Raw genomic sequence first — 22,343 nt, 5'->3', positions numbered from 1 at the left:
ATATTTCAATCAAATTTATAGCAACTGTTTGCGTTTTTGAATTTCCTATGCAATCGAATTATAATTGAAAAGGCCATTTTTTTTTTTTGAAATCGCCTACGACCATTCCAGGTTGAGTAGATCCGATCTCGTTCGATCTCGGAAGTTAAGCAACCTCTGGCCCGGTTAGTACTTGGATGGGTGACCGCCTGGGAATACCGGGTGTTGTAAGCATTTTAGTCATGCTGTATATTTCAATCAAATTTCTAGCAACTGTTTGCCTTTGTCAAACTTCCTATGCAATCGAATTATAATTGAAAAGGCCATTTTCTTTCTTTTGAAATCGCCTACGACCATACCAGGTTGAGTGGACCCGATGTCGTTCGATCTCGGAAGTTAAGCAACCTCGGGCCCGGTTAGTACTTGGATGGGTGACCGCCTGGGAATACCGGGTGTTGTAAGCATTTTAGTCATGCTGTATTTTTCAATCAAATTTATAGCAACTGTTTGCCTTTGTCAAACTTCCTATGCAATCGAATTATATTTGAAAAAGCCATTTTTTTTCTTTTGAAATCGCCTACTACCATACCAGGTTGAGTAGACCCGATCTCGTTCGATCTCGGAAGTTAAGCAACCTCGGGCCCGGTTAGTACTTGTATGGGTGACCGCCTGGGGATACCGGGTGTTGTAAGCAATTTAGTCATGCTGTATATTTCAATCAAATTTCTAGCAACTGTTTGCGTTTTTGAATTTCTTATGCAATCGAATTATAATTGAAAAGGCCATTTTCTTTCTTTTGAATTCGCCTACGACCATACCAGGTTAAGTAGACCCGATCTCGTTCGATGTCGGAAGTTAGGCAACCTCGGGCCCGGTTAGTACTTGTATGGGTGACCGCCTGGGAATACCGGGTGTTGTAAGCATTTTAGTCATGCTGTATATTTCAATCAAATTTATAGCAACTGTTTGCCTTTGTCAAACTTCCTATGCAATCGAATTATAATTGAAAAGGCCATTTTCTTTTATTTGAAATCGCCTACGACCATTCCAGGTTGAGTAGAACCGATCTCGTTCGATCTCGGAAGTTAAGCAACCTAGGGCCAGGTTAATACTTGGATGGGTGACCGCCTGGGAATACCGGGTGTTGTAAGCATTTTTGTCATGCTGTATATTTCAATCAAATTTCTGGCAACTGTTTGCTGTTGTCAAACTTCCTATGCAATCGAATTATAATTGAAAAAGCCATTTTCTTTCTTTTGAAATCGCCTACTACCATACCAGGTTGAGTAGACCCGATCTCGTTCGAACTCGGAAGTTAAGCAACCTCGGGCCCGGTTAGTACTTGGATGGGTGACCGCCTGGGAATACCGGGTGTTGTAAGCATTTTAGTCATGCTGTATATTTCAATCAAATTTCTAGCAACTGTTTGCCTTTGTCAAACTTCCAATGCAATCGAATTATAATTGTAAAAGGCCATTTTCTTTCTTTTGAAATCGCCTACGACCATACCAGGTTGAGTAGACCCGATCTCGTTCGATCTCGGAAGTTAAGCAACCTCGGGCCCGGTTAGTACTTGGATGGGTGACCGCCTGGGAATACCGGGTGTTGTAAGCATTTTAGTCATGCTGTATATTTCAATCATATTTCTAGCAACTGTTGGCGTTTTTGAATTTCCTATGCAATCGAATTATAATTGAAAAAGCCATTTTCTTTCTTTTGAATTCGCCTACGACCATACCAGGTTGAGTAGACCCGATCTCGTTCGATCTCGGAAGTTAGGCAACCTCGGGCCCGGTTAGTACTTGTATGGGTGAACGCCTGGGTATACCGGGTGTTGTAAGCATTTTAGTCATGCTGTATATTTCAATCAAATTTCTAGCAACTGTTTGCTTTTGTCAAACTTCCTATGGAATCGAATTAAAATTGAAAAGGCCATTTTCTTTTTTTTGAAGTCGTTTACGACCATACCAGGTTGAGTAGACCCGATCTCGTTCGATCTCGGAAGTTAAGCAACCTCGGGCCCGGTTAGTACTTGTATGGGTGACCGCCTGGGAATACCGGGTGTTGTAAGCATTTTAGTCATGCTGTATATTTCAATGAAAGTTATAGCAACTGTTTGCGTTTTTGAATTTCCTAGGCAATCGAATTATAATTGAAAAGGCCATTTTCTTTCTTTTGAAATCGCCTACGACCATACCAGGTTGAGTAGACCCGATCTCGTTCGATCTCGGAAGTTAAGCAACCTCGGGCCCGGTTAGTACTTGGATGGGTGACCGCCTGGGAATACCGGGTAATGTAAGCATTTTAGTCATGCTGTATATTTGAATGAAATTTATAGCAACTGTTTGCGTTTTTGAATTTCCTATGCAATCGAATTATAATTGAAAAGGCCATTTTCTTTCTTTTGAAACCGCCTACGACCATACCAGTTTGAGTAGACCCGATCTCTTTCGATCTCGGAAGTTAAGCAACCTCGGTCCCGGTTAGTACTTGGATGGGTGACCGCCTGGGAATACCGGGTTTTGTAAGCATTTTAGTCATGCTGTATATTTGAATGAAATTTATAGCAACTGTTTGCGTTTTTGAATTTCCTATGCAATCGAATTTTAATTGAAAAGACCATTTTCTTTCTTTTGAAATCGCCTACGACCATACCAGGTTGAGTAGACCCGATCTCGTTCGATATCGGAAGTTAAGCAACCTCGGTCCCGGTTAGTACTTGGATGGGTGACCGCCTGGGAATACCGGGTGTTGTAAGCATTTTAGTCATGCTGTATATTTCAATGAAATTTATAGCAATTGTTTGCCATTTTGAATTTCCTATGCAATCGAATTATAATTGAAAAGGCCATTTTCTTTCTTTTGAAATCGCCTACGACCATACCAGGTTGAGTAGACCCGATCTCGTTCGATCTCGGAAGTTAAGCAACCTCGGGCCCGGTTAGTACTTGGATGGGTGACCGCCTGGGAATACTGGGTGTTGTAAGCATTTTAGTCATGCTGTATACTTCAATGAAATTTATAGCAATAGTTTGCGTTTTTGAATTTCCTATGCAATCGAATTATAATTGAAAAGGCCATTTTCTTTCTTTTGAAATCGCCTACGACCATACCAGGTTGAGTAGACCGGATCTCGTTCGATCTCGGAAGTTAAGCAACCTCGGGCCCGGTTATTACTTGGATGGGTGACCGCCTGGGAATACCGGATGTTGTAAGCATTTTAGTCATGCTGTATAGTTGAATGAAATTTATAGCAACTGTTTGCCATTTTGAATTTCCTATGCAATCGAATTTTAATTGAAAAGGCCATTTTCTTTCTTTTGAATTCGCCTACGACCATACCAGGTTGAGTAGACCCGATCTCGTTCGATCTCGGAAGTTAGGCAACCTCGGGCCCGGTTAGTACTTGGATGGGTGACCGCCTGGGAATACCGGGTGTTGTAAGCATTTTAGTCATGCTGTATATTTCAATCAAATTTCTAGCAACTGTTTGCCTTTGTCAAACTTCCTATGCAATCGAACTATATTTGAAAAAGCCATTTTTTTTTTTGAAATCGCCTACTACCATACCAGGTTGAGTAGACCCGATCTCGTTCGATCTCGGAAGTTAAGCAACCTCGGGCCCGGTTAGTACTTGGATGGGTGACCGCCTGGGAATACCGGGTGTTGTAAGCATTTTAGTCATGCTGTATATTTCAATCAAATTTCTAGCAACTGTTGGCGTTTTTGAATTTCCTATGCAATCGAATTATAATTGAAAAAGCCATTTTCTTTCTTTTGAATTCGCCTACGACCATACCAGGTTGAGTAGACCCGATCTCGTTCGATCTCGGAAGTTAGGCAACCTCGGGCCCGGTTAGTACTTGTATGGGTGAACGCCTGGGTATACCGGGTGTTGTAAGCATTTTAGTCATGCTGTATATTTCAATCAAATTTCTAGCAACTGTTTGCTTTTGTCAAACTTCCTATGGAATCGAATTAAAATTGAAAAGGCCATTTTCTTTTTTTTGAAGTCGTTTACGACCATACCAGGTTGAGTAGACCCGATCTCGTTCGATCTCGGAAGTTAAGCAACCTCGGGCCCGGTTAGTACTTGTATGGGTGACCGCCTGGGAATACCGGGTGTTGTAAGCATTTTAGTCATGCTGTATATTTCAATGAAAGTTATAGCAACTGTTTGCGTTTTTGAATTTCCTAGGCAATCGAATTATAATTGAAAAGGCCATTTTCTTTCTTTTGAAATCGCCTACGACCATACCAGGTTGAGTAGACCCGATCTCGTTCGATCTCGGAAGTTAAGCAACCTCGGGCCCGGTTAGTACTTGGATGGGTGACCGCCTGGGAATACCGGGTAATGTAAGCATTTTAGTCATGCTGTATATTTGAATGAAATTTATAGCAACTGTTTGCGTTTTTGAATTTCCTATGCAATCGAATTATAATTGAAAAGGCCATTTTCTTTTTTTTGAAACCGCCTACGACCATACCAGTTTGAGTAGACCCGATCTCTTTCGATCTCGGAAGTTAAGCAACCTCGGTCCCGGTTAGTACTTGGATGGGTGACCGCCTGGGAATACCGGGTTTTGTAAGCATTTTAGTCATGCTGTATATTTGAATGAAATTTATAGCAACTGTTTGCGTTTTTGAATTTCCTATGCAATCGAATTTTAATTGAAAAGACCATTTTCTTTCTTTTGAAACCGCCTACGACCATACCAGGTTGAGTAGACCCGATCTCGTTCGATCTCGGAAGTTAAGCAACCTCGGGCCCGGTTAGTACTTGGATGGGTGACCGCCTGGGAATACCGGGTGTTATAAGCAATTTAGTCATGCTGTATATTTCAATCAAATTTCTAGCAACTGTTTGCGTTTTTGAATTTCTTATGCAATCGAATTATAATTGAAAAGGCCATTTTCTTTCTTTTGAATTCGCCTACGACCATTCCAGGTTAAGTAGACCCGATCTCGTTCGATGTCGGAAGTTAGGCAACCTCGGGCCCGGTTAGTACTTGTATGGGTGACCGCCTGGGAATACCGGGTGTTGTAAGCATTTTAGTCATGCTGTATATTTCAATCAAATTTCTAGCAACTGTTTGCCTTTGTCAAACTTCCTATGCAATCGAATTATAATTGAAAAGGCCATTTTCTTTCTTTTGAAATCGCCTACGACCATACCAGGTTGAGTGGACCCGATCTCGTTCGATCTCGGAAGTTAAGCAAGCTCGGGCCCGGTTAGTACTTGGATGGGTGACCGCCTGGGAATACCGGGTGTTGTAAGCATTTTAGTCATGCTGTATATTTCAATCAAATTTCTAGCAACTGTTTGCCTTTATCAAACTTCCTATGCAATCGAATTAATATAATTTAAAAAGCCATTTTCTTTCTTTTGAAATCGCCTACGACCATACCAGGTTGAGTAGACCCGATCTCGTTCGATCTCGGAAGTTAAGCAACCTCGGGCCCGGTTTGTACTTGGATGGGTGACCGCCTGGGAATACCAAGTGTTGTAAGCATTTTAGTCATGCTGTATATTTCAATCAAATTTCTAGCAACTGTTTGCGCTTTTGAATTTCCTATGCAATCGAATTATAATTGAAAAAGCCATTTTCTTTCTATTGAATTCGCCTACGACCATACCAGGTTGAGTAGACACGATCTCGTTCGATTTCGGAAGTTAGGCAACCTCGGGCCCGGTTAGTACTTGGATGGGTGACCGCCTGGGAATACCGGGTGTTGTAAGCATTTTAGTCATGCTGTATATTTCAATCAAAATTCTAGCAACTGTTTGTGCTTTTGAATTTCCTATGCAATCGAATTATAATTGAAAAAGCCATTTTCTTTCTTTTGAATTCGCCTACGACCATACCAGGTTGAGTAGACCCGATCTCGTTCGATCTCGGAAGTTAGGCAACCTCGGGCCCGGTTAGTACTTGGATGGGTGACCGCCTGGGAATACCGGGTGTTGTAAGCATTTTAGTCATGCTGTATATTTCAATCAAATTTCTGGCAACTGTTTGCTTTTGTCAAACTTCCTATGCAATCGAATTATAATTGAAAAAGCCATTGTCTTTCTTTTGAAATCGCCTACTACCATACCAGGTTGAGTAGACCCGATCTCGTTTGATCTCGGAAGTTAAGCAACCTCGGGCCCGGTTAGTACTTGGATGGGTGACCGCCTGGGAATACCGGGTGTTGTAAGCATTTTAGTCATGCTGTATTTTTCAATCAAATTTCTAGCAACTGTTTGCCTTTGTCAAACTTCCAATGCAATCGAATTATAATTGAAAAAGCCATTTTCTTTCTTTTGAAATCGCCTACGACCATACCAGGATGAGTAGACCCGATCTCGTTCGATCTCGGAAGTTAAGCAACCTCGGGCCCGGTTAGTACTTGGATGGGTGACCGCCTGGGAATACCGGGTGTTGTAAGCATTTTAGTCATGCTGTATATTTCAATCAAATTTCTAGCAACTGTTTGCGCTTTTGAATTTCCTATGCAATCGAATTATAATTGAAAAGGCCTATTTCTTTCTTTTGAATTCGCCTACGACCATACCAGGTTGAGTAGACCCGATCTCGTTCGATCTCGGAAGTTAGGCAACCTCGGGCCCGGTTAGTACTTGGATGGGTGACCGCCTGGGAATACCGGGTGTTGTAAGCATTTTAGTCATGCTGTATATTTCAATCAAATTTATAGCAACTGTTTGCCTTTGTCAAACTTCCTATGCAATCGAACTATATTTGAAAAAGCCATTTTTTTTTTTGAAATCGCCTACTACCATACCAGGTTGAGTAGACCCGATCTCGTTCGATCTCGGAAGTTAAGCAACCTCGGGCCCGGTTAGTACTTGGATGGGTGACCGCCTGGGAATACCGGGTGTTGTAAGCATTTTAGTCATGCTGTATATTTCAATCAAATTTCTAGCAACTGTTTGCGTTTTTGAATTTCCTATGCAATCGGATTATAATTGAAAAGGCCATTTTCTTTCTTTTGAATTCGCCTACGACCATACCAGGTTAAGTAGACCCGATCTCGTTCGATGTCGGAAGTTAGGCAACCTCGGGCCCGGTTAGTACTTGTATGGGTGACCGCCTGGGAATACCGGGTGTTGTAAACATTTTAGTCATGCTCTATATTTCAATCAAATTTATAGCAACTGTTTGCCCTTGTCAAACTTCCAATGCAATCGAATTATAATTGTAAAAGCCATTTTCTTTTATTTGAAATCGCCTACGACCATTCCAGGTTGAGTAGACTCGATCTCGTTCGATCTCGGAAGTTAAGCAACCTAGGGCCAGGTTAGTACTTGGATGGGTGACCGCCTGGGAATACCGTGTGTTGTAAGCATTTTAGTCATGCTGTATATTTCAATCAAATTTCTAGCAACTGTTTGCCCTTGTCAAACTTCCAATGCAATCGAATTATAACTGTAAAAGCCATTTTCTTTCTTTTGAAATCGCCTACGACCATACCAGGTTGAGTAGACCCGATCTCGTTCGATCTCGGAAGTTAAGCAACCTCGGGCCCGGTTAGTACTTGGATGGGTGATCGCCTGGGAATACCGGGTGTTGTAAGCATTTTAGTCATGCTGTATATTTCAATCAAATTTCTAGCAACTGTTTGCGTTTTTGAATTTCCTATGCAATCGAATTATAATTGAAAAAGCCATTTTCTTTCTTTTGAATTCGCCTACGACCATACCAGGTTGAGTAGACCCGATCTCGTTCGATCTCGGAAGTTAAGCAACCTCGGGCCCGGTTAGTACTTGTATGGTTGAACGCTTGGGAATACCGGGTGTTGTAAGCATTTTAGTCATGCTGTATATTTCAATTAAATTTATAGCAACTGTTTGCCTTTGTCAAACTTCCTATGGAATCGAATTATAATTGAAAACGCCATTTTCTTTCTTTTGAAATCGCTTACGACCATACCAGGTTGAGTAGACCCGATCTCGTTCGATCTCGGAAGTTAAGCAACCTCGGGCCCGGTTAGTACTTGTATGGGTGACCACCTGGGAATACCGGGTGTTGTAAGCATTTTAGTCATGCTGAATATTTCAATCAAATTTCTAGCAACTGTTTCCTTTTTGAATTTCCTATGCAATCGAATTATAATTGAAAAAGCCATTTTCTTTCTTTTGAAATCGCTTACGACCATACCAGGTTGAGTAGACCCGATCTCGTTCGATCTCGGAAGTAAACAACCTAGGGCCCGGTTAGTACTTGGATGGGTGACCGCCTAGGAATACCGGGTGTTGTAAGCATTTTAGTCATGCACTATATTTCAATCAAATTTATAGCAACTGTTTGCGTTTTTGAATTTCCTATGCAATCGAATTATAATTGAAAAGGCCATTTTTTTTTTTGAAATCGCCTACGACCATTCCAGGTTGAGTAGATCCGATCTCGTTCGATCTCGGAAGTTAAGCAACCTCTGGCCCGGTTAGTACTTGGATGGGTGACCGCCTGGGAATACCGGGTGTTGTAAGCATTTTAGTCATGCTGTATATTTCAATCAAATTTCTAGCAACTGTTTGCCTTTGTCAAACTTCCTATGCAATCGAATTATAATTGAAAAGGCCATTTTCTTTCTTTTGAAATCGCCTACGACCATACCAGGTTGAGTGGACCCGATGTCGTTCGATCTCGGAAGTTAGGCAACCTCGGGCCCGGTTAGTACTTGGATGGGTGACCGCCTGGGAATACCGGGTGTTGTAAGCATTTTAGTCATGCTGTATATTTCAATCAAATTTATAGCAACTGTTTGCCTTTGTCAAACTTCCAATGCAATCGAATTATATTTGAAAAAGCCATTTTTTTTCTTTTGAAATCGCCTACTACCATACCAGGTTGAGTAGACCCGATCTCGTTCGATCTCGGAAGTTAAGCAACCTAGGGCCCGGTTAGTACTTGGATGGGTGACCGCCTGGGAATACCGGGTGTTGTAAGCAATTTAGTCATGCTGTATATTTCAATCAAATTTCTAGCAACTGTTTGCGTTTTTGAATTTCCTATGCAATCGAATTATAATTGAAAAGGCCATTTTCTTTCTTTTGAATTCGCCTACGACCATACCAGGTTAAGTAGACCCGATCTCGTTCGATCTCGGAAGTTAAGCAACCTCGGGCCCGGTTAGTACTTGGATGGGTGACCGCCTGGGAATACCGGGTGTTGTAAGCATTTTAGTCATGCTGTATATTTCAATCAAATTTCTAGCAACTCTTTGCCCTTGTCAAACTTCCAATGCAATCGAATTATAATTGTAAAAGCCATTTTCTTTCTTTTGAAATCGCCTACGACCATACCAGGTTGAGTAGACCCGATCTCGTTCGATCTCGGAAGTTAAGCAACCTCGGGCCCGGTTAGTACTTGGATGGGTGACCGCCTGGGAATACCGGGTGTTGTAAGCATTTTAGTCATGCTGTATATTTCAATCAAATTTCTAGCAACTGTTTGCGCTTTTGAATTTCCTATGCAATCGAATTATAATTGAAAAGGCCATTTTCTTTCTATTGAATTCGCCTACGACCATACCAGGTTGAGTAGACACGATCTCGTTCGATCTCGGAAGTTAGGCAACCTCGGGCCCGGTTAGTACTTGGATGGGTGACCGCCTGGGAATACCGGGTGTTGTAAGCATTTTAGTCATGCTGTATATTTCAATCAAATTTCTAGCAACTGTTTGCGCTTTTGAATTTCCTATGCAATCGAATTATAATTGAAAAAGCCATTTTCTTTCTTTTGAATTCGCCTACGACCATACCAGGTTGAGTAGACCCGATCTCGTTCGATCTCGGAAGTTAGGCAACCTCGGGCCCGGTTAGTACTTGGATGGGTGACCGCCTGGGAATACCGGGTGTTGTAAGCATTTTAGTCATGCTGTATATTTCAATCAAATTTCTAGCAACTGTTTGCGCTTTTGAATTTCCTATGCAATCGAATTATAATTGAAAAGGCCATTTTCTTTCTTTTGAATTCGCCTACGACCATACCAGGTTGAGTAGACCCGATCTCGTTCGATCTCGGAAGTTAGGCAACCTCGGGCCCGGTTAGTACTTGGATGGGTGACCGCTTTCTTTTGAAATCGCCTACTACCATACCAGGTTGAGTAGACCCGATCTCGTTCGAACTCGGAAGTTAAGCAACCTCGGGCCCGGTTAGTACTTGTATGGGTGACCGCCTGGGAATACCGGGTGTTGTTAGGATTTTAGTCATGCTGTATATTTCAATCAAATTTCTAGCAACTGTTTGTGTTTTTGAATTTCTTATGCAATCGAATTATAACTGAAAAGGCCATTTTCTTTCTTTTGAATTCGCCTACGACCATACCAGGTTAAGTAGACCCGATCTCGTTCGATGTCGGAAGTTAGGCAACCTCGGGCCCGGTTAGTACTTTTATGGGTGACCGCCTGGGAATACCGGGTGTTGTAAGCATTTTAGTCATGCTGTATATTTCAATCAAATTTCTAGCAAATGTTTGCCATTGTCAAACTTCCTATGGAATCGAATTATAATTGAAAAGGCCATTTTCTTTCTTTTGAAATCGCCTACGACCATACCAGGTTGAGTAGACACGATCTCGTTCGATCTCGGAAGTTAAGCAACCTAGGGCCCGGTTAGTACTTGGATGGGTGACCGCCTGGGAATACCGGGTGTTGTAAGCATTTTAGTCATGCTGTATATTTCAATCAAATTTCTGGAAACTGTTTGCTGTTGTCAAACTTCTTATGCAATCGAATTATAATTGAAAAAGCCATTGTCTTTCTTTTGAAATCGCCTACTACCATACCAGGTTGAGTAGACCCGATCTCGTTCGATCTCGGAAGTTAAGCAACCTCGGGCCCGGTTAGTACTTGGATGGGTGACCGCCTGGGAATACCGGGTGTTGTAAGCATTTTAGTCATGCTGTATATTTCAATCAAATTTCTAGCAACTGTTTGCTTTTGTCAAACTTCCAATGCAATCGAATTATAATTGAAAAAGCCATTTTCTTTCTTTTGAAATCGCCTACGACCATACCAGGTTGAGTAGACCCGATCTCGTTCGATCTCGGAAGTTAAGCAACCTCGTGCCCGGTTAGTACTTGGATGGGGGACCGCCTGGGAATACCGGGTGTTGTAAGCATTTTAGTCATGCTGTATATTTCAATCAAATTTATAGCAACTGTTTGAGTTTTGAATTTCCTATGCAATCGAATTATAATTGAAAAGGCCATTTTCTTTCTTTTGAAATCGCCTACGACCATACCAGGTTGAGTAGACCCGATCTCGTTCGATCTCGGAAGTTAAGCAACCTCGGGCCCGGTTAGTACTTGGATGGGTGACCGCCTGGGAATACCGGGTGTTGTAAGCATTTTAGTCATGCTGTATATTTCAATCAAATTTCTAGCAACTGTTTGCCTTTGTCAAACTTCATATGCAATCGAATTATAATTGAAAAGGCCATTTTCTTTCTTTTGAAATCGCCTACGACCATACTAGGTTGAGTAGACCCGATCTCGTTCGATCTCGGAAGTTAAGCAACCTCGGGCCCGGTTAGTACTTGTATGGGTGACCGCCTGGGAATACCGGGTGTTGTAAGCATTTTAGTCATGCTGAATATTTCAATCAAATTTCTAGCAACTGTTTCTTTTTTGAATTTCCTATGCAATCGAATTATAATTGAAAAAGCCATTTTCTTTCTTTTGAAATCGCTTACGACCATACCAGGTTGAGTAGACTCGATCTCGTTCGATCTCGGAAGTAAACAACCTAGGGCCCGGTTAGTACTTGGATGGGTGACCGCCTGGGAATACCGGGTGTTGTAAGCATTTTAGTCATGCACTATATTTCAATCAAATTTATAGCAACTGTTTGCGTTTTTGAATTTCCAATGCAATCGAATTATAATTGAAAAGGCCATTTTCTTTTTTTTGAAATCGCCTACGACCATTCCAGGTTGAGTAGACCCGATCTCGTTCGATCTCGGAAATTAAGCTATCTCTGGCCCGGTTAGTACTTGGATGGGTGACCGCCTGGGAATACCGGGTGTTGTAAGCATTTTAGTCATGCTGTATATTTCAATCAAATTTCTAGCAACTGTTTGCCTTTGTCAAACTTCCTATGCAATCGAATTATATTTGAAAAGGCCATTTTCTTTCTTTTGAAATCGCCTACGACCATACCAGGTTGAGTGGACCCGATCTCGTTCGATCTCGGAAGTTAAGCAACCTCGGGCCCGGTTAGTACTTGGATGGGTGACCGCCTGGGAATACCGGGTGTTGTAAGCATTTTAGTCATGCTGTATATTTCAATCAAATTTATAGCAACTGTTTGCCTTTGTCAAACTTCCTATGCAATCGAATTATAATTGAAAAAGCCATTTTCTTTCTTTTGAAATCGCCTACGACCATACCAGGTTGAGTAGACCCGATCTCGTTCGATCTCGGAAGTTAAGCAACCTCGGGCCCGGTTAGTACTTGGATGGGGGACCGCCTGGGAATACCGGGTGTTGTAAGCATTTTAGTCATGCTGTATATTTCAATCAAATTTATAGCAACTGTTTGAGTTTTGAATTTCCTATGCAATCGAATTATAATTGAAAAGGCCATTTTCTTTCTTTTGAAATCGCCTACGACCATACCAGGTTGAGTAGACCCGATCTCGTTCGATCTCGGAAGTTAAGCAACCTCGGGCCCGGTTAGTACTTGTATGGGTGACCGCCTGGGAATACCGGGTGTTGTAAGCATTTTAGTCATGCTCTATATTTCAATCAAATTTATAGCAACTGTTTGCCTTTGTCAAACTTCCTATGCAGTCGAATTATAATTGAAAAGGCCATTTTCTTTTATTTGAAATCGCCTACGACCATTCCAGGTTGAGTAGACCCGATCTCGTTCGATCTCGGAAGTTAAGCCACCTAGGGCCAGGTTAGTACTTGGATGGGTGACCGCCTGGGAATACCGTGTGTTGTAAGCATTTTAGTCATGCTGTATATTTCAATCAAATTTCTAGCAACTGTTTGCCCTTGTCAAACTTCCAATGCAATCGAATTATAATTGTAAAAGCCATTTTCTTTCTTTTGAAATCGCCTACGACCATACCAGGTTGAGTAGACCCGATCTCGTTCGATCTCGGAAGTTAAGCAACCTCGGGCCCGGTTAGTACTTGGATGGGTGACCGCCTGGGAATACCGGGTGTTGTAAGCATTTTAGTCATGCTGTGAATTTCAATCAAATTTCTAGCAACTGTTTGCGTTTTTGAATTTCCTATGCAATCGAATTATAATTGAAAAAGCCATTTTCTTTCTTTTGAATTCGCCTACGACCATACCAGGTTGAGTAGACCCGATCTCGTTCGATCTCGGAAGTTAGGCAACCTCGGGCCCGGTTAGTACTTGGATGGGTGACCGCCTGGGAATACCGGGTGTTGTAAGCATTTTAGTCATGCTGTATATTTCAATCAAATTTATAGCAACTGTTTGCCTTTGTCAAACTTCCTATGCAATCGAATTATAATTGAAAAGGCCATTTTCTTTCTTTTGAAATCGCCTACGACCATACCAGGTTGAGTAGACCCGATCTCGTTCGATCTCGGAAGTTAAGCAACCTCGGGCCCGGTTAGTACTTGGATGGGGGACCGCCTGGGAATACCGGGTGTTGTAAGCATTTTAGTCATGCTGTATATTTCAATCAAATTTCTAGCAACTGTTTGAGTTTTGAATTTCCTATGCAATCGAATTATAATTGAAAAGGCCATTTTCTTTCTTTTGAAATCGCCTACGACCATACCAGGTTGAGTAGACCCGATCTCGTTCGATCTCGGAAGTTAAGCAACCTCTGGCCCGGTTAGTACTTGGATGGGTGACCGCCTGGGAATACCGGGTGTTGTAAGCATTTTAGTCATGCTCTATATTTCAATCAAATTTATAGCAACTGTTTGCCTTTGTCAAACTTCCTATGCAGTCGAATTATAATTGAAAAGGCCATTTTCTTTTATTTGAAATCGCCTACGACCATTCCAGGTTGAGTAGACCCGATCTCGTTCGATCTCGGAAGTTAAGCAACCTAGGGCCAGGTTAGTACTTGGATGGGTGACCGCCTGGGAATACCGTGTGTTGTAAGCATTTTAGTCATGCTGTATATTTCAATCAAATTTCTAGCAACTGTTTGCCCTTGTCAAACTTCCAATGCAATCGAATTATAATTGTAAAAGCCATTTTCTTTCTTTTGAAATCGCCTACGACCATACCAGGTTGAGTAGACCCGATCTCGTTCGATCTCGGAAGTTAAGCAACCTAGGGCCCGGTTAGTACTTGGATGGGTGACCGCCTGGGAATACCGGGTGTTGTAAGCATTTTAGTCATGCTGTATATTTCAATCAAATTTCTAGCAACTGTTTGCGTTTTTGAATTTCCTATGCAATCGAATTATAATTGAAAAAGCCATTTTCTTTCTTTTGAATTCGCCTACGACCATACCAGGTTGAGTAGACCCGATCTCGTTCGATCTCGGAAGTTAGGCAACCTCGGGCCCGGTTAGTACTTGTATGGGTGAACGCTTGGGAATACCGGGTGTTGTAAGCATTTTAGTCATGCTGTATATTTCAATTAAATTTATAGCAACTGTTTGTCTTTGTCAAACTTCCTATGGAATCGAATTATAATTGAAAACGCCATTTTCTTTCTTTTGAATTCGCCTACGACCATACCAGGTTGAGTAGACCCGATCTCGTTCGATCTCGGAAGTTAAGCAACCTCGGGCCCGGTTAGTACTTGTATGGGTGACCACCTGGGAATACCGGGTGTTGTAAGCATTTTAGTCATGCTGTATATTTCAATCAAATTTCTAGCAACTGTTTCCTTTTTGAATTTCCTATGCAATCGAATTATAATTGAAAAGGCCATTTTCTTTCTTTTGAAATCGCTTACGACCATACCAGGTTGAGTAGACCCGATCTCGTTCGATCTCGGAAGTAAACAACCTAGGGCCCGGTTAGTACTTGGATGGGTGACCGCCTGGGAATACCGGGTGTTGTAAGCATTTTAGTCATGCACTATATTTCAATCAAATTTATAGCAACTGTTTGCCTTTGTCAAACTTCCTATGCAATCGAATTATATTTGAAAAGGCCATTTTCTTTCTTTTGAAATCGCCTACGACCATACCAGGTTGAGTGGACCCGATCTCGTTCGATCTCGGAAGTTAAGCAACCTCGGGCCCGGTTAGTACTTGGATGGGTGACCGCCTGGGAATACCGGGTGTTGTAAGCATTTTAGTCATGCTGTATATTTCAATCAAATTTCTAGCAACTGTTTGCCTTTGTCAAACTTCCTATGCAATCGAATTATATTTGAAAAAGCCATTTTCTTTCTTTTGAAATCGCCTACGACCATACCAGGTTGAGTAGACCCGATCTCGTTCGATCTCGGAAGTTAAGCAACCTCGGGCCCGGTTAGTACTTGGATGGGGGACCGCCTGGGATTACCGGGTGTTGTAAGCATTTTAGTCATGCTGTATATTTCAATCAAATTTATAGCAACTGTTTGAGTTTTGAATTTCCTATGCAATCGAATTATAATTGAAAAGGCCATTTTCTTTCTTTTGAAATCGCCTACGACCATACCAGGTTGAGTAGACCCGATCTCGTTCGATCTCGGAAGTTAAGCAACCTCGGGCCCGGTTAGTACTTGTATGGGTGACCGCCTGGGAATACCGGGTGTTGTAAGCATTTTAGTCATGCTCTATATTTCAATCAAATTTATAGCAACTGTTTGCCTTTGTCAAACTTCCTATGCAGTCGAATTATAATTGAAAAGGCCATTTTCTTTTATTTGAAATCGCCTACGACCATTCCAGGTTGAGTAGACCCGATCTCGTTCGATCTCGGAAGTTAAGCAACCTAGGGCCAGGTTAGTACTTGGATGGGTGACCGCCTGGGAATACCGTGTGTTGTAAGCATTTTAGTCATGCTGTATATTTCAATCAAATTTATAGCAACTGTTTGCCCTTGTCAAACTTCCAATGCAATCGAATTATAATTGTAAAAGCCATTTTCTTTCTTTTGAAATCGCCTACGACCATACCAGGTTGAGTAGACCCGATCTCGTTCGATCTCGGAAGTTAAGCAACCTAGGGCCCGGTTAGTACTTGGATGGGTGACCGCCTGGGAATACCGGGTGTTGTAAGCATTTTAGTCATGCTGTATATTTCAATCAAATTTCTAGCAACTGTTTGCGTTTTTGAATTTCCTATGCAATCGAATTATAATTGAAAAAGCCATTTTCTTTCTTTTGAATTCGCCTACGACCATACCAGGTTGAGTAGACCCGATCTCGTTCGATCTCGGAAGTTAGGCAACCTCGGGCCCGGTTAGTACTTGTATGGGTGAACGCTTGGGAATACCGGGTGTTGTAAGCATTTTAGTCATGCTGTATATTTCAATTAAATTTATAGCAACTGTTTGTCTTTGTCAAACTTCCTATGGAATCGAATTATAATTGAAAACGCCATTTTCTTTCTTTTGAATTCGCCTACGACCATACCAGGTTGAGTAGACCCGATCTCGTTCGATCTCGGAAGTTAAGCAACCTCGGGCCCGGTTAGTACTTGTATGGGTGACCACCTGGGAATACCGGGTGTTGTAAGCATTTTAGTCATGCTGTATATTTCAATCAAATTTCTAGCAACTGTTTCCTTTTTGAATTTCCTATGCAATCGAATTATAATTGAAAAGGCCATTTTCTTTCTTTTGAAATCGCTTACGACCATACCAGGTTGAGTAGACCCGATCTCGTTCGATCTCGGAAGTAAACAACCTAGGGCCCGGTTAGTACTTGGATGGGTGACCGCCTGGGAATACCGGGTGTTGTAAGCATTTTAGTCATGCACTATATTTCAATCAAATTTATAGCAACTGTTTGCCTTTGTCAAACTTCCTATGCAATCGAATTATATTTGAAAAGGCCATTTTCTTTCTTTTGAAATCGCCTACGACCATACCAGGTTGAGTGGACCCGATCTCGTTCGATCTCGGAAGTTAAGCAACCTCGGGCCCGGTTAGTACTTGGATGGGTGACCGCCTGGGAATACCGGGTGTTGTAAGCATTTTAGTCATGCTGTATATTTCAATCAAATTTCTAGCAACTGTTTGCCTTTGTCAAACTTCCTATGCAATCGAATTATAATTGAAAAAGCCATTTTCTTTCTTTTGAAATCGCCTACGACCATACCAGGTTGAGTAGACCCGATCTCGTTCGATCTCGGAAGTTAAGCAACCTCGGGCCCGGTTAGTACTTGGATGGGGGACCGCCTGGGATTACCGGGTGTTGTAAGCATTTTAGTCATGCTGTATATTTCAATCAAATTTATAGCAACTGTTTGAGTTTTGAATTTCCTATGCAATCGAATTATAATTGAAAAGGCCATTTTCTTTCTTTTGAAATCGCCTACGACCATACCAGGTTGAGTAGACCCGATCTCGTTCGATCTCGGAAGTTAAGCAACCTCGGGCCCGGTTAGTACTTGTATGGGTGACCGCCTGGGAATACCGGGTGTTGTAAGCATTTTAGTCATGCTCTATATTTCAATCAAATTTATAGCAACTGTTTGCCTTTGTCAAACTTCCTATGCAGTCGAATTATAATTGAAAAGGCCATTTTCTTTTATTTGAAATCGCCTACGACCATTCCAGGTTGAGTAGACCCGATCTCGTTCGATCTCGGAAGTTAAGCAACCTAGGGCCAGGTTAGTACTTGGATGGGTGACCGCCTGGGAATACCGTGTGTTGTAAGCATTTTAGTCATGCTGTATATTTCAATCAAATTTATAGCAACTGTTTGCCCTTGTCAAACTTCCAATGCAATCGAATTATAATTGTAAAAGCCATTTTCTTTCTTTTGAAATCGCCTACGACCATACCAGGTTGAGTAGACCCGATCTCGTTCGATCTCGGAAGTTAAGCAACCTCGGGCCCGGTTAGTACTTGGATGGGGGACCGCCTGGGATTACCGGGTGTTGTAAGCATTTTAGTCATGCTGTATATTTCAATCAAATTTATAGCAACTGTTTGAGTTTTGAATTTCCTATGCAATCGAATTATAATTGAAAAGGCCATTTTCTTTCTTTTGAAATCGCCTACGACCATACCAGGTTGAGTAGACCCGATCTCGTTCGATCTCGGAAGTTAAGCAACCTCGGGCCCGGTTAGTACTTGTATGGGTGACCGCCTGGGAATACCGGGTGTTGTAAGCATTTTAGTCATGCTCTATATTTCAATCAAATTTATAGCAACTGTTTGCCTTTGTCAAACTTCCTATGCAGTCGAATTATAATTGAAAAGGCCATTTTCTTTTATTTGAAATCGCCTACGACCATTCCAGGTTGAGTAGACCCGATCTCGTTCGATCTCGGAAGTTAAGCAACCTAGGGCCAGGTTAGTACTTGGATGGGTGACCGCCTGGGAATACCGTGTGTTGTAAGCATTTTAGTCATGCTGTATATTTCAATCAAATTTATAGCAACTGTTTGCCCTTGTCAAACTTCCAATGCAATCGAATTATAATTGTAAAAGCCATTTTCTTTCTTTTGAAATCGCCTACGACCATACCAGGTTGAGTAGACCCGATCTCGTTCGATCTCGGAAGTTAAGCAATCTAGGGCCCGGTTAGTACTTGGATGGGTGACCGCCTGGGAATACCGGGTGTTGTAAGCATTTTAGTCATGCTGTATAATTCAATCAAATTTCTAGCAACTGTTTGCGTTTTTGAATTTCCTATGCAATCGAATTATAATTGAAAAAGCCATTTTCTTTCTTTTGAATTCGCCTACGACCATACCAGGTTGAGTAGACCCGATCTCGTTCGATCTCGGAAGTTAGGCAACCTCGGGCCCGGTTAGTACTTGTATGGGTGAACGCTTGGGAATACCGGGTGTTGTAAGCATTTTAGTCATGCTGTATATTTCAATTAAATTTATAGCAACTGTTTGTCTTTGTCAAACTTCCTATGGAATCGAATTATAATTGAAAACGCCATTTTCTTTCTTTTGAATTCGCCTACGACCATACCAGGTTGAGTAGACCCGATCTCGTTCGATCTCGGAAGTTAAGCAACCTCGGGCCCGGTTAGTACTTGTATGGGTGACCACCTGGGAATACCGGGTGTTGTAAGCATTTTAGTCATGCTGTATATTTCAATCAAATTTCTAGCAACTGTTTCCTTTTTGAATTTCCTATGCAATCGAATTATAATTGAAAAGGCCATTTTCTTTCTTTTGAAATCGCTTACGACCATACCAGGTTGAGTAGACCCGATCTCGTTCGATCTCGGAAGTAAACAACCTAGGGCCCGGTTAGTACTTGGATGGGTGACCGCCTGGGAATACCGGGTGTTGTAAGCATTTTAGTCATGCACTATATTTCAATCAAATTTATAGCAACTGTTTGCCTTTGTCAAACTTCCTATGCAATCGAATTATATTTGAAAAGGCCATTTTCTTTCTTTTGAAATCGCCTACGACCATACCAGGTTGAGTGGACCCGATCTCGTTCGATCTCGGAAGTTAAGCAACCTCGGGCCCGGTTAGTACTTGGATGGGTGACCGCCTGGGAATACCGGGTGTTGTAAGCATTTTAGTCATGCTGTATATTTCAATCAAATTTCTAGCAACTGTTTGCCTTTGTCAAACTTCCTATGCAATCGAATTATAATTGAAAAAGCCATTTTCTTTCTTTTGAAATCGCCTACGACCATACCAGGTTGAGTAGACCCGATCTCGTTCGATCTCGGAAGTTAAGCAACCTCGGGCCCGGTTAGTACTTGGATGGGGGACCGCCTGGGATTACCGGGTGTTGTAAGCATTTTAGTCATGCTGTATATTTCAATCAAATTTATAGCAACTGTTTGAGTTTTGAATTTCCTATGCAATCGAATTATAATTGAAAAGGCCATTTTCTTTCTTTTGAAATCGCCTACGACCATACCAGGTTGAGTAGACCCGATCTCGTTCGATCTCGGAAGTTAAGCAACCTCGGGCCCGGTTAGTACTTGTATGGGTGACCGCCTGGGAATACCGGGTGTTGTAAGCATTTTAGTCATGCTCTATATTTCAATCAAATTTATAGCAACTGTTTGCCTTTGTCAAACTTCCTATGCAGTCGAATTATAATTGAAAAGGCCATTTTCTTTTATTTGAAATCGCCTACGACCATTCCAGGTTGAGTAGACCCGATCTCGTTCGATCTCGGAAGTTAAGCAACCTAGGGCCAGGTTAGTACTTGGATGGGTGACCGCCTGGGAATACCGTGTGTTGTAAGCATTTTAGTCATGCTGTATATTTCAATCAAATTTATAGCAACTGTTTGCCCTTGTCAAACTTCCAATGCAATCGAATTATAATTGTAAAAGCCATTTTCTTTCTTTTGAAATCGCCTACGACCATACCAGGTTGAGTAGACCCGATCTCGTTCGATCTCGGAAGTTAAGCAACCTCGGGCCCGGTTAGTACTTGGATGGGTGACCGCCTGGGAATACCGGGTGTTGTAAGCATTTTAGTCATGCTGTATATTTCAATCAAATTTCTAGCAACTGTTTGCGTTTTTGAATTTCCTATGCAATCGAATTATAATTGAAAAAGCCATTTTCTTTCTTTTGAATTCGCCTACGACCATACCAGGTTGAGTAGACCCGATCTCGTTCGATCTCGGAAGTTAGGCAACCTCGGGCCCGGTTAGTACTTGGATGGGTGACCGCCTGGGAATACCGGGTGTTGTAAGCATTTTAGTCATGCTGTATATTTCAATCAAATTTATAGCAACTGTTTGCCTTTGTCAAACTTCCTATGCAATCGAATTATAATTGAAAAAGCCATTTTCTTTCTTTTGAAATCGCCTACGACCATACCAGGTTGAGTAGACCCGATCTCGTTCGATCTCGGAAGTTAAGCAACCTCGGGCCCGGTTAGTACTTGGATGGGGGACCGCCTGGGAATACCGGGTGTTGTAAGCATTTTAGTCATGCTGTATATTTCAATCAAATTTATAGCAACTGTTTGAGTTTTGAATTTCCTATGCAATCGAATTATAATTGAAAAGGCCATTTTCTTTCTTTTGAAATCGCCTACGACCATACCAGGTTGAGTAGACCCGATCTCGTTCGATCTCGGAAGTTAAGCAACCTCGGGCCCGGTTAGTACTTGTATGGGTGACCGCCTGGGAATACCGGGTGTTGTAAGCATTTTAGTCATGCTCTATATTTCAATCAAATTTATAGCAACTGTTTGCCTTTGTCAAACTTCCTATGCAGTCGAATTATAATTGAAAAGGCCATTTTCTTTTATTTGAAATCGCCTACGACCATTCCAGGTTGAGTAGACCCGATCTCGTTCGATCTCGGAAGTTAAGCAACCTAGGGCCAGGTTAGTACTTGGATGGGTGACCGCCTGGGAATACCGTGTGTTGTAAGCATTTTAGTCATGCTGTATATTTCAATCAAATTTCTAGCAACTGTTTGCCCTTGTCAAACTTCCAATGCAATCGAATTATAATTGTAAAAGCCATTTTCTTTCTTTTGAAATCGCCTACGACCATACCAGGTTGAGTAGACCCGATCTCGTTCGATCTCGGAAGTTAAGCAACCTAGGGCCCGGTTAGTACTTGGATGGGTGACCGCCTGGGAATACCGGGTGTTGTAAGCATTTTAGTCATGCTGTATATTTCAATCAAATTTCTAGCAACTGTTTGCGTTTTTGAATTTCCTATGCAATCGAATTATAATTGAAAAGGCCATTTTCTTTCTTTTGAATTCGCCTACGACCATACCAGGTTGAGTAGACCCGATCTCGTTCGATCTCGGAAGTTAGGCAACCTCGGGCCCGGTTAGTACTTGTATGGGTGAACGCTTGGGAATACCGGGTGTTGTAAGCATTTTAGTCATGCTGTATATTTCAATTAAATTTATAGCAACTGTTTGCCTTTGTCAAACTTCCTATGGAATCGAATTATAATTGAAAAGGCCATTTTCTTTCTTTTGAAATCGCTTACGACCATACCAGGTTGAGTAGACCCGATCTCGTTCGATCTCGGAAGTTAAGCAACCTCGGGCCCGGTTAGTACTTGTATGGGTGACCACCTGGGAATACCGGGTGTTGTAAGCATTTTAGTCATGCTGTATATTTCAATCAAATTTCTAGCAACTGTTTCCTTTTTGAATTTCCTATGCAATCGAATTATAATTGAAAAAGCCATTTTCTTTCTTTTGAAATCGCTTACAACCATACCAGGTTGAGTAGACCCGATCTCGTTCGATCTCGGAAGTAAACAACCTAGGGCCCGGTTAGTACTTGGATGGGTGACCGCCTGGGAATACCGGGTGTTGTAAGCATTTTGGTCA

The 22,343-nt window shown here is 41.8% G+C and overlaps 76 non-coding genes and 21 pseudogenes across 76 annotated transcripts; all 97 read left to right on the top strand.

Moving 5' to 3' along the window:
• Positions 1–94: 94 nt before the first annotated feature.
• LOC143455587 (5S ribosomal RNA) lies at positions 95–213 on the top strand (annotated as a pseudogene).
• Positions 214–324: 111 nt separating this feature from the next.
• Positions 325–443, top strand: LOC143454794 (5S ribosomal RNA). Its single transcript, XR_013116402.1, has one exon. It is a non-coding gene; the product is annotated as a 5S ribosomal RNA (ribosomal RNA).
• A 111-nt stretch (positions 444–554) lies between these two features.
• Positions 555–673, top strand: LOC143455481 (5S ribosomal RNA; annotated as a pseudogene).
• A 110-nt stretch (positions 674–783) lies between these two features.
• Positions 784–902, top strand: LOC143456446 (5S ribosomal RNA; annotated as a pseudogene).
• A 111-nt stretch (positions 903–1,013) lies between these two features.
• Positions 1,014–1,132, top strand: LOC143455138 (5S ribosomal RNA). The gene has a single exon (XR_013116730.1). It is a non-coding gene; the product is annotated as a 5S ribosomal RNA (ribosomal RNA).
• Positions 1,133–1,243: 111 nt separating this feature from the next.
• On the top strand, positions 1,244–1,362 carry LOC143453619 (5S ribosomal RNA). Its single transcript, XR_013115280.1, has one exon. It is a non-coding gene; the product is annotated as a 5S ribosomal RNA (ribosomal RNA).
• A 112-nt stretch (positions 1,363–1,474) lies between these two features.
• Positions 1,475–1,593, top strand: LOC143455580 (5S ribosomal RNA). Its single transcript, XR_013116968.1, has one exon. It is a non-coding gene; the product is annotated as a 5S ribosomal RNA (ribosomal RNA).
• A 110-nt stretch (positions 1,594–1,703) lies between these two features.
• On the top strand, positions 1,704–1,822 carry LOC143456603 (5S ribosomal RNA; annotated as a pseudogene).
• Positions 1,823–1,933: 111 nt separating this feature from the next.
• On the top strand, positions 1,934–2,052 carry LOC143457387 (5S ribosomal RNA). Its single transcript, XR_013117147.1, has one exon. It is a non-coding gene; the product is annotated as a 5S ribosomal RNA (ribosomal RNA).
• Positions 2,053–2,162: 110 nt separating this feature from the next.
• On the top strand, positions 2,163–2,281 carry LOC143454656 (5S ribosomal RNA). Its single transcript, XR_013116267.1, has one exon. It is a non-coding gene; the product is annotated as a 5S ribosomal RNA (ribosomal RNA).
• A 110-nt stretch (positions 2,282–2,391) lies between these two features.
• On the top strand, positions 2,392–2,510 carry LOC143455947 (5S ribosomal RNA; annotated as a pseudogene).
• A 110-nt stretch (positions 2,511–2,620) lies between these two features.
• LOC143454991 (5S ribosomal RNA) lies at positions 2,621–2,739 on the top strand. Its single transcript, XR_013116591.1, has one exon. It is a non-coding gene; the product is annotated as a 5S ribosomal RNA (ribosomal RNA).
• Positions 2,740–2,849: 110 nt separating this feature from the next.
• LOC143453774 (5S ribosomal RNA) lies at positions 2,850–2,968 on the top strand. The gene has a single exon (XR_013115428.1). It is a non-coding gene; the product is annotated as a 5S ribosomal RNA (ribosomal RNA).
• A 110-nt stretch (positions 2,969–3,078) lies between these two features.
• LOC143456135 (5S ribosomal RNA) lies at positions 3,079–3,197 on the top strand (annotated as a pseudogene).
• Positions 3,198–3,307: 110 nt separating this feature from the next.
• On the top strand, positions 3,308–3,426 carry LOC143454349 (5S ribosomal RNA). The gene has a single exon (XR_013115977.1). It is a non-coding gene; the product is annotated as a 5S ribosomal RNA (ribosomal RNA).
• A 109-nt stretch (positions 3,427–3,535) lies between these two features.
• LOC143453941 (5S ribosomal RNA) lies at positions 3,536–3,654 on the top strand. The gene has a single exon (XR_013115589.1). It is a non-coding gene; the product is annotated as a 5S ribosomal RNA (ribosomal RNA).
• A 110-nt stretch (positions 3,655–3,764) lies between these two features.
• On the top strand, positions 3,765–3,883 carry LOC143456602 (5S ribosomal RNA; annotated as a pseudogene).
• A 111-nt stretch (positions 3,884–3,994) lies between these two features.
• LOC143457376 (5S ribosomal RNA) lies at positions 3,995–4,113 on the top strand. The gene has a single exon (XR_013117146.1). It is a non-coding gene; the product is annotated as a 5S ribosomal RNA (ribosomal RNA).
• Positions 4,114–4,223: 110 nt separating this feature from the next.
• Positions 4,224–4,342, top strand: LOC143454655 (5S ribosomal RNA). Its single transcript, XR_013116266.1, has one exon. It is a non-coding gene; the product is annotated as a 5S ribosomal RNA (ribosomal RNA).
• A 110-nt stretch (positions 4,343–4,452) lies between these two features.
• LOC143455946 (5S ribosomal RNA) lies at positions 4,453–4,571 on the top strand (annotated as a pseudogene).
• Positions 4,572–4,681: 110 nt separating this feature from the next.
• LOC143454030 (5S ribosomal RNA) lies at positions 4,682–4,800 on the top strand. Its single transcript, XR_013115674.1, has one exon. It is a non-coding gene; the product is annotated as a 5S ribosomal RNA (ribosomal RNA).
• A 110-nt stretch (positions 4,801–4,910) lies between these two features.
• Positions 4,911–5,029, top strand: LOC143456747 (5S ribosomal RNA; annotated as a pseudogene).
• Positions 5,030–5,140: 111 nt separating this feature from the next.
• On the top strand, positions 5,141–5,259 carry LOC143453698 (5S ribosomal RNA). The gene has a single exon (XR_013115355.1). It is a non-coding gene; the product is annotated as a 5S ribosomal RNA (ribosomal RNA).
• Positions 5,260–5,373: 114 nt separating this feature from the next.
• Positions 5,374–5,492, top strand: LOC143454518 (5S ribosomal RNA). The gene has a single exon (XR_013116137.1). It is a non-coding gene; the product is annotated as a 5S ribosomal RNA (ribosomal RNA).
• Positions 5,493–5,602: 110 nt separating this feature from the next.
• Positions 5,603–5,721, top strand: LOC143455864 (5S ribosomal RNA; annotated as a pseudogene).
• Positions 5,722–5,831: 110 nt separating this feature from the next.
• On the top strand, positions 5,832–5,950 carry LOC143454348 (5S ribosomal RNA). Its single transcript, XR_013115976.1, has one exon. It is a non-coding gene; the product is annotated as a 5S ribosomal RNA (ribosomal RNA).
• Positions 5,951–6,061: 111 nt separating this feature from the next.
• Positions 6,062–6,180, top strand: LOC143454089 (5S ribosomal RNA). Its single transcript, XR_013115729.1, has one exon. It is a non-coding gene; the product is annotated as a 5S ribosomal RNA (ribosomal RNA).
• Positions 6,181–6,291: 111 nt separating this feature from the next.
• Positions 6,292–6,410, top strand: LOC143453963 (5S ribosomal RNA). Its single transcript, XR_013115610.1, has one exon. It is a non-coding gene; the product is annotated as a 5S ribosomal RNA (ribosomal RNA).
• A 110-nt stretch (positions 6,411–6,520) lies between these two features.
• On the top strand, positions 6,521–6,639 carry LOC143454347 (5S ribosomal RNA). Its single transcript, XR_013115975.1, has one exon. It is a non-coding gene; the product is annotated as a 5S ribosomal RNA (ribosomal RNA).
• A 109-nt stretch (positions 6,640–6,748) lies between these two features.
• LOC143453940 (5S ribosomal RNA) lies at positions 6,749–6,867 on the top strand. Its single transcript, XR_013115588.1, has one exon. It is a non-coding gene; the product is annotated as a 5S ribosomal RNA (ribosomal RNA).
• Positions 6,868–6,977: 110 nt separating this feature from the next.
• LOC143456812 (5S ribosomal RNA) lies at positions 6,978–7,096 on the top strand (annotated as a pseudogene).
• Positions 7,097–7,207: 111 nt separating this feature from the next.
• LOC143454888 (5S ribosomal RNA) lies at positions 7,208–7,326 on the top strand. Its single transcript, XR_013116492.1, has one exon. It is a non-coding gene; the product is annotated as a 5S ribosomal RNA (ribosomal RNA).
• A 111-nt stretch (positions 7,327–7,437) lies between these two features.
• On the top strand, positions 7,438–7,556 carry LOC143453821 (5S ribosomal RNA). The gene has a single exon (XR_013115472.1). It is a non-coding gene; the product is annotated as a 5S ribosomal RNA (ribosomal RNA).
• A 110-nt stretch (positions 7,557–7,666) lies between these two features.
• On the top strand, positions 7,667–7,785 carry LOC143455793 (5S ribosomal RNA; annotated as a pseudogene).
• A 111-nt stretch (positions 7,786–7,896) lies between these two features.
• LOC143453627 (5S ribosomal RNA) lies at positions 7,897–8,015 on the top strand. Its single transcript, XR_013115288.1, has one exon. It is a non-coding gene; the product is annotated as a 5S ribosomal RNA (ribosomal RNA).
• Positions 8,016–8,124: 109 nt separating this feature from the next.
• Positions 8,125–8,242, top strand: LOC143454779 (5S ribosomal RNA). Its single transcript, XR_013116388.1, has one exon. It is a non-coding gene; the product is annotated as a 5S ribosomal RNA (ribosomal RNA).
• A 108-nt stretch (positions 8,243–8,350) lies between these two features.
• LOC143455586 (5S ribosomal RNA) lies at positions 8,351–8,469 on the top strand (annotated as a pseudogene).
• Positions 8,470–8,580: 111 nt separating this feature from the next.
• On the top strand, positions 8,581–8,699 carry LOC143455733 (5S ribosomal RNA; annotated as a pseudogene).
• Positions 8,700–8,810: 111 nt separating this feature from the next.
• LOC143453691 (5S ribosomal RNA) lies at positions 8,811–8,929 on the top strand. Its single transcript, XR_013115348.1, has one exon. It is a non-coding gene; the product is annotated as a 5S ribosomal RNA (ribosomal RNA).
• Positions 8,930–9,039: 110 nt separating this feature from the next.
• Positions 9,040–9,158, top strand: LOC143454010 (5S ribosomal RNA). The gene has a single exon (XR_013115656.1). It is a non-coding gene; the product is annotated as a 5S ribosomal RNA (ribosomal RNA).
• A 111-nt stretch (positions 9,159–9,269) lies between these two features.
• Positions 9,270–9,388, top strand: LOC143455569 (5S ribosomal RNA). The gene has a single exon (XR_013116967.1). It is a non-coding gene; the product is annotated as a 5S ribosomal RNA (ribosomal RNA).
• A 110-nt stretch (positions 9,389–9,498) lies between these two features.
• On the top strand, positions 9,499–9,617 carry LOC143455255 (5S ribosomal RNA). The gene has a single exon (XR_013116840.1). It is a non-coding gene; the product is annotated as a 5S ribosomal RNA (ribosomal RNA).
• A 110-nt stretch (positions 9,618–9,727) lies between these two features.
• Positions 9,728–9,846, top strand: LOC143454346 (5S ribosomal RNA). The gene has a single exon (XR_013115974.1). It is a non-coding gene; the product is annotated as a 5S ribosomal RNA (ribosomal RNA).
• Positions 9,847–10,065: 219 nt separating this feature from the next.
• On the top strand, positions 10,066–10,183 carry LOC143455618 (5S ribosomal RNA; annotated as a pseudogene).
• A 110-nt stretch (positions 10,184–10,293) lies between these two features.
• Positions 10,294–10,412, top strand: LOC143456549 (5S ribosomal RNA; annotated as a pseudogene).
• A 111-nt stretch (positions 10,413–10,523) lies between these two features.
• Positions 10,524–10,642, top strand: LOC143454006 (5S ribosomal RNA). The gene has a single exon (XR_013115652.1). It is a non-coding gene; the product is annotated as a 5S ribosomal RNA (ribosomal RNA).
• Positions 10,643–10,753: 111 nt separating this feature from the next.
• Positions 10,754–10,872, top strand: LOC143453939 (5S ribosomal RNA). The gene has a single exon (XR_013115587.1). It is a non-coding gene; the product is annotated as a 5S ribosomal RNA (ribosomal RNA).
• A 111-nt stretch (positions 10,873–10,983) lies between these two features.
• LOC143454766 (5S ribosomal RNA) lies at positions 10,984–11,102 on the top strand. Its single transcript, XR_013116375.1, has one exon. It is a non-coding gene; the product is annotated as a 5S ribosomal RNA (ribosomal RNA).
• Positions 11,103–11,211: 109 nt separating this feature from the next.
• Positions 11,212–11,330, top strand: LOC143455557 (5S ribosomal RNA). Its single transcript, XR_013116966.1, has one exon. It is a non-coding gene; the product is annotated as a 5S ribosomal RNA (ribosomal RNA).
• A 111-nt stretch (positions 11,331–11,441) lies between these two features.
• LOC143454424 (5S ribosomal RNA) lies at positions 11,442–11,560 on the top strand. The gene has a single exon (XR_013116048.1). It is a non-coding gene; the product is annotated as a 5S ribosomal RNA (ribosomal RNA).
• A 109-nt stretch (positions 11,561–11,669) lies between these two features.
• LOC143454730 (5S ribosomal RNA) lies at positions 11,670–11,787 on the top strand. The gene has a single exon (XR_013116340.1). It is a non-coding gene; the product is annotated as a 5S ribosomal RNA (ribosomal RNA).
• Positions 11,788–11,897: 110 nt separating this feature from the next.
• On the top strand, positions 11,898–12,016 carry LOC143455873 (5S ribosomal RNA; annotated as a pseudogene).
• Positions 12,017–12,127: 111 nt separating this feature from the next.
• On the top strand, positions 12,128–12,246 carry LOC143454098 (5S ribosomal RNA). Its single transcript, XR_013115739.1, has one exon. It is a non-coding gene; the product is annotated as a 5S ribosomal RNA (ribosomal RNA).
• Positions 12,247–12,357: 111 nt separating this feature from the next.
• Positions 12,358–12,476, top strand: LOC143457996 (5S ribosomal RNA). Its single transcript, XR_013117637.1, has one exon. It is a non-coding gene; the product is annotated as a 5S ribosomal RNA (ribosomal RNA).
• A 109-nt stretch (positions 12,477–12,585) lies between these two features.
• On the top strand, positions 12,586–12,704 carry LOC143453728 (5S ribosomal RNA). The gene has a single exon (XR_013115384.1). It is a non-coding gene; the product is annotated as a 5S ribosomal RNA (ribosomal RNA).
• Positions 12,705–12,815: 111 nt separating this feature from the next.
• Positions 12,816–12,934, top strand: LOC143455263 (5S ribosomal RNA). The gene has a single exon (XR_013116848.1). It is a non-coding gene; the product is annotated as a 5S ribosomal RNA (ribosomal RNA).
• A 111-nt stretch (positions 12,935–13,045) lies between these two features.
• On the top strand, positions 13,046–13,164 carry LOC143455545 (5S ribosomal RNA). Its single transcript, XR_013116965.1, has one exon. It is a non-coding gene; the product is annotated as a 5S ribosomal RNA (ribosomal RNA).
• Positions 13,165–13,274: 110 nt separating this feature from the next.
• On the top strand, positions 13,275–13,393 carry LOC143454344 (5S ribosomal RNA). The gene has a single exon (XR_013115973.1). It is a non-coding gene; the product is annotated as a 5S ribosomal RNA (ribosomal RNA).
• Positions 13,394–13,504: 111 nt separating this feature from the next.
• On the top strand, positions 13,505–13,623 carry LOC143457995 (5S ribosomal RNA). The gene has a single exon (XR_013117636.1). It is a non-coding gene; the product is annotated as a 5S ribosomal RNA (ribosomal RNA).
• A 109-nt stretch (positions 13,624–13,732) lies between these two features.
• On the top strand, positions 13,733–13,851 carry LOC143454444 (5S ribosomal RNA). Its single transcript, XR_013116067.1, has one exon. It is a non-coding gene; the product is annotated as a 5S ribosomal RNA (ribosomal RNA).
• Positions 13,852–13,962: 111 nt separating this feature from the next.
• LOC143454453 (5S ribosomal RNA) lies at positions 13,963–14,081 on the top strand. The gene has a single exon (XR_013116075.1). It is a non-coding gene; the product is annotated as a 5S ribosomal RNA (ribosomal RNA).
• Positions 14,082–14,192: 111 nt separating this feature from the next.
• Positions 14,193–14,311, top strand: LOC143453792 (5S ribosomal RNA). Its single transcript, XR_013115445.1, has one exon. It is a non-coding gene; the product is annotated as a 5S ribosomal RNA (ribosomal RNA).
• Positions 14,312–14,421: 110 nt separating this feature from the next.
• On the top strand, positions 14,422–14,540 carry LOC143456134 (5S ribosomal RNA; annotated as a pseudogene).
• Positions 14,541–14,651: 111 nt separating this feature from the next.
• Positions 14,652–14,770, top strand: LOC143453653 (5S ribosomal RNA). The gene has a single exon (XR_013115313.1). It is a non-coding gene; the product is annotated as a 5S ribosomal RNA (ribosomal RNA).
• Positions 14,771–14,879: 109 nt separating this feature from the next.
• On the top strand, positions 14,880–14,997 carry LOC143454190 (5S ribosomal RNA). Its single transcript, XR_013115825.1, has one exon. It is a non-coding gene; the product is annotated as a 5S ribosomal RNA (ribosomal RNA).
• Positions 14,998–15,108: 111 nt separating this feature from the next.
• LOC143454085 (5S ribosomal RNA) lies at positions 15,109–15,227 on the top strand. Its single transcript, XR_013115726.1, has one exon. It is a non-coding gene; the product is annotated as a 5S ribosomal RNA (ribosomal RNA).
• Positions 15,228–15,338: 111 nt separating this feature from the next.
• On the top strand, positions 15,339–15,457 carry LOC143454749 (5S ribosomal RNA). Its single transcript, XR_013116359.1, has one exon. It is a non-coding gene; the product is annotated as a 5S ribosomal RNA (ribosomal RNA).
• Positions 15,458–15,566: 109 nt separating this feature from the next.
• On the top strand, positions 15,567–15,685 carry LOC143453727 (5S ribosomal RNA). Its single transcript, XR_013115383.1, has one exon. It is a non-coding gene; the product is annotated as a 5S ribosomal RNA (ribosomal RNA).
• A 111-nt stretch (positions 15,686–15,796) lies between these two features.
• LOC143454452 (5S ribosomal RNA) lies at positions 15,797–15,915 on the top strand. The gene has a single exon (XR_013116074.1). It is a non-coding gene; the product is annotated as a 5S ribosomal RNA (ribosomal RNA).
• Positions 15,916–16,026: 111 nt separating this feature from the next.
• LOC143453781 (5S ribosomal RNA) lies at positions 16,027–16,145 on the top strand. The gene has a single exon (XR_013115434.1). It is a non-coding gene; the product is annotated as a 5S ribosomal RNA (ribosomal RNA).
• A 110-nt stretch (positions 16,146–16,255) lies between these two features.
• Positions 16,256–16,374, top strand: LOC143456133 (5S ribosomal RNA; annotated as a pseudogene).
• A 111-nt stretch (positions 16,375–16,485) lies between these two features.
• LOC143453652 (5S ribosomal RNA) lies at positions 16,486–16,604 on the top strand. The gene has a single exon (XR_013115312.1). It is a non-coding gene; the product is annotated as a 5S ribosomal RNA (ribosomal RNA).
• A 109-nt stretch (positions 16,605–16,713) lies between these two features.
• On the top strand, positions 16,714–16,831 carry LOC143454189 (5S ribosomal RNA). The gene has a single exon (XR_013115824.1). It is a non-coding gene; the product is annotated as a 5S ribosomal RNA (ribosomal RNA).
• A 111-nt stretch (positions 16,832–16,942) lies between these two features.
• On the top strand, positions 16,943–17,061 carry LOC143454074 (5S ribosomal RNA). Its single transcript, XR_013115715.1, has one exon. It is a non-coding gene; the product is annotated as a 5S ribosomal RNA (ribosomal RNA).
• Positions 17,062–17,172: 111 nt separating this feature from the next.
• LOC143454748 (5S ribosomal RNA) lies at positions 17,173–17,291 on the top strand. Its single transcript, XR_013116358.1, has one exon. It is a non-coding gene; the product is annotated as a 5S ribosomal RNA (ribosomal RNA).
• Positions 17,292–17,400: 109 nt separating this feature from the next.
• Positions 17,401–17,519, top strand: LOC143453726 (5S ribosomal RNA). Its single transcript, XR_013115382.1, has one exon. It is a non-coding gene; the product is annotated as a 5S ribosomal RNA (ribosomal RNA).
• Positions 17,520–17,630: 111 nt separating this feature from the next.
• Positions 17,631–17,749, top strand: LOC143454450 (5S ribosomal RNA). The gene has a single exon (XR_013116073.1). It is a non-coding gene; the product is annotated as a 5S ribosomal RNA (ribosomal RNA).
• Positions 17,750–17,860: 111 nt separating this feature from the next.
• LOC143454747 (5S ribosomal RNA) lies at positions 17,861–17,979 on the top strand. Its single transcript, XR_013116357.1, has one exon. It is a non-coding gene; the product is annotated as a 5S ribosomal RNA (ribosomal RNA).
• Positions 17,980–18,088: 109 nt separating this feature from the next.
• Positions 18,089–18,207, top strand: LOC143453725 (5S ribosomal RNA). The gene has a single exon (XR_013115381.1). It is a non-coding gene; the product is annotated as a 5S ribosomal RNA (ribosomal RNA).
• Positions 18,208–18,318: 111 nt separating this feature from the next.
• Positions 18,319–18,437, top strand: LOC143454448 (5S ribosomal RNA). Its single transcript, XR_013116071.1, has one exon. It is a non-coding gene; the product is annotated as a 5S ribosomal RNA (ribosomal RNA).
• A 111-nt stretch (positions 18,438–18,548) lies between these two features.
• On the top strand, positions 18,549–18,667 carry LOC143457579 (5S ribosomal RNA). Its single transcript, XR_013117269.1, has one exon. It is a non-coding gene; the product is annotated as a 5S ribosomal RNA (ribosomal RNA).
• Positions 18,668–18,777: 110 nt separating this feature from the next.
• Positions 18,778–18,896, top strand: LOC143456132 (5S ribosomal RNA; annotated as a pseudogene).
• A 111-nt stretch (positions 18,897–19,007) lies between these two features.
• On the top strand, positions 19,008–19,126 carry LOC143453651 (5S ribosomal RNA). The gene has a single exon (XR_013115311.1). It is a non-coding gene; the product is annotated as a 5S ribosomal RNA (ribosomal RNA).
• Positions 19,127–19,235: 109 nt separating this feature from the next.
• Positions 19,236–19,353, top strand: LOC143454187 (5S ribosomal RNA). The gene has a single exon (XR_013115823.1). It is a non-coding gene; the product is annotated as a 5S ribosomal RNA (ribosomal RNA).
• Positions 19,354–19,464: 111 nt separating this feature from the next.
• Positions 19,465–19,583, top strand: LOC143454062 (5S ribosomal RNA). The gene has a single exon (XR_013115704.1). It is a non-coding gene; the product is annotated as a 5S ribosomal RNA (ribosomal RNA).
• Positions 19,584–19,694: 111 nt separating this feature from the next.
• LOC143454746 (5S ribosomal RNA) lies at positions 19,695–19,813 on the top strand. Its single transcript, XR_013116356.1, has one exon. It is a non-coding gene; the product is annotated as a 5S ribosomal RNA (ribosomal RNA).
• A 109-nt stretch (positions 19,814–19,922) lies between these two features.
• On the top strand, positions 19,923–20,041 carry LOC143453724 (5S ribosomal RNA). Its single transcript, XR_013115380.1, has one exon. It is a non-coding gene; the product is annotated as a 5S ribosomal RNA (ribosomal RNA).
• Positions 20,042–20,152: 111 nt separating this feature from the next.
• On the top strand, positions 20,153–20,271 carry LOC143454447 (5S ribosomal RNA). Its single transcript, XR_013116070.1, has one exon. It is a non-coding gene; the product is annotated as a 5S ribosomal RNA (ribosomal RNA).
• A 111-nt stretch (positions 20,272–20,382) lies between these two features.
• Positions 20,383–20,501, top strand: LOC143455534 (5S ribosomal RNA). Its single transcript, XR_013116964.1, has one exon. It is a non-coding gene; the product is annotated as a 5S ribosomal RNA (ribosomal RNA).
• A 110-nt stretch (positions 20,502–20,611) lies between these two features.
• Positions 20,612–20,730, top strand: LOC143454342 (5S ribosomal RNA). Its single transcript, XR_013115971.1, has one exon. It is a non-coding gene; the product is annotated as a 5S ribosomal RNA (ribosomal RNA).
• A 111-nt stretch (positions 20,731–20,841) lies between these two features.
• Positions 20,842–20,960, top strand: LOC143457994 (5S ribosomal RNA). The gene has a single exon (XR_013117635.1). It is a non-coding gene; the product is annotated as a 5S ribosomal RNA (ribosomal RNA).
• Positions 20,961–21,069: 109 nt separating this feature from the next.
• Positions 21,070–21,188, top strand: LOC143453723 (5S ribosomal RNA). Its single transcript, XR_013115379.1, has one exon. It is a non-coding gene; the product is annotated as a 5S ribosomal RNA (ribosomal RNA).
• A 111-nt stretch (positions 21,189–21,299) lies between these two features.
• On the top strand, positions 21,300–21,418 carry LOC143454446 (5S ribosomal RNA). The gene has a single exon (XR_013116069.1). It is a non-coding gene; the product is annotated as a 5S ribosomal RNA (ribosomal RNA).
• A 111-nt stretch (positions 21,419–21,529) lies between these two features.
• Positions 21,530–21,648, top strand: LOC143453768 (5S ribosomal RNA). The gene has a single exon (XR_013115422.1). It is a non-coding gene; the product is annotated as a 5S ribosomal RNA (ribosomal RNA).
• A 110-nt stretch (positions 21,649–21,758) lies between these two features.
• On the top strand, positions 21,759–21,877 carry LOC143456131 (5S ribosomal RNA; annotated as a pseudogene).
• A 111-nt stretch (positions 21,878–21,988) lies between these two features.
• LOC143453615 (5S ribosomal RNA) lies at positions 21,989–22,107 on the top strand. The gene has a single exon (XR_013115276.1). It is a non-coding gene; the product is annotated as a 5S ribosomal RNA (ribosomal RNA).
• Positions 22,108–22,216: 109 nt separating this feature from the next.
• On the top strand, positions 22,217–22,334 carry LOC143454294 (5S ribosomal RNA). The gene has a single exon (XR_013115925.1). It is a non-coding gene; the product is annotated as a 5S ribosomal RNA (ribosomal RNA).
• Positions 22,335–22,343: the final 9 nt, after the last annotated feature.

This window comes from Clavelina lepadiformis, chromosome 4 (assembly GCF_947623445.1).
Source record: "Clavelina lepadiformis chromosome 4, kaClaLepa1.1, whole genome shotgun sequence".
Classification (NCBI taxonomy): Eukaryota; Metazoa; Chordata; class Ascidiacea; order Aplousobranchia; family Clavelinidae; genus Clavelina; species Clavelina lepadiformis.
This window is presented reverse-complemented; position numbering and strand designations above follow the sequence as displayed.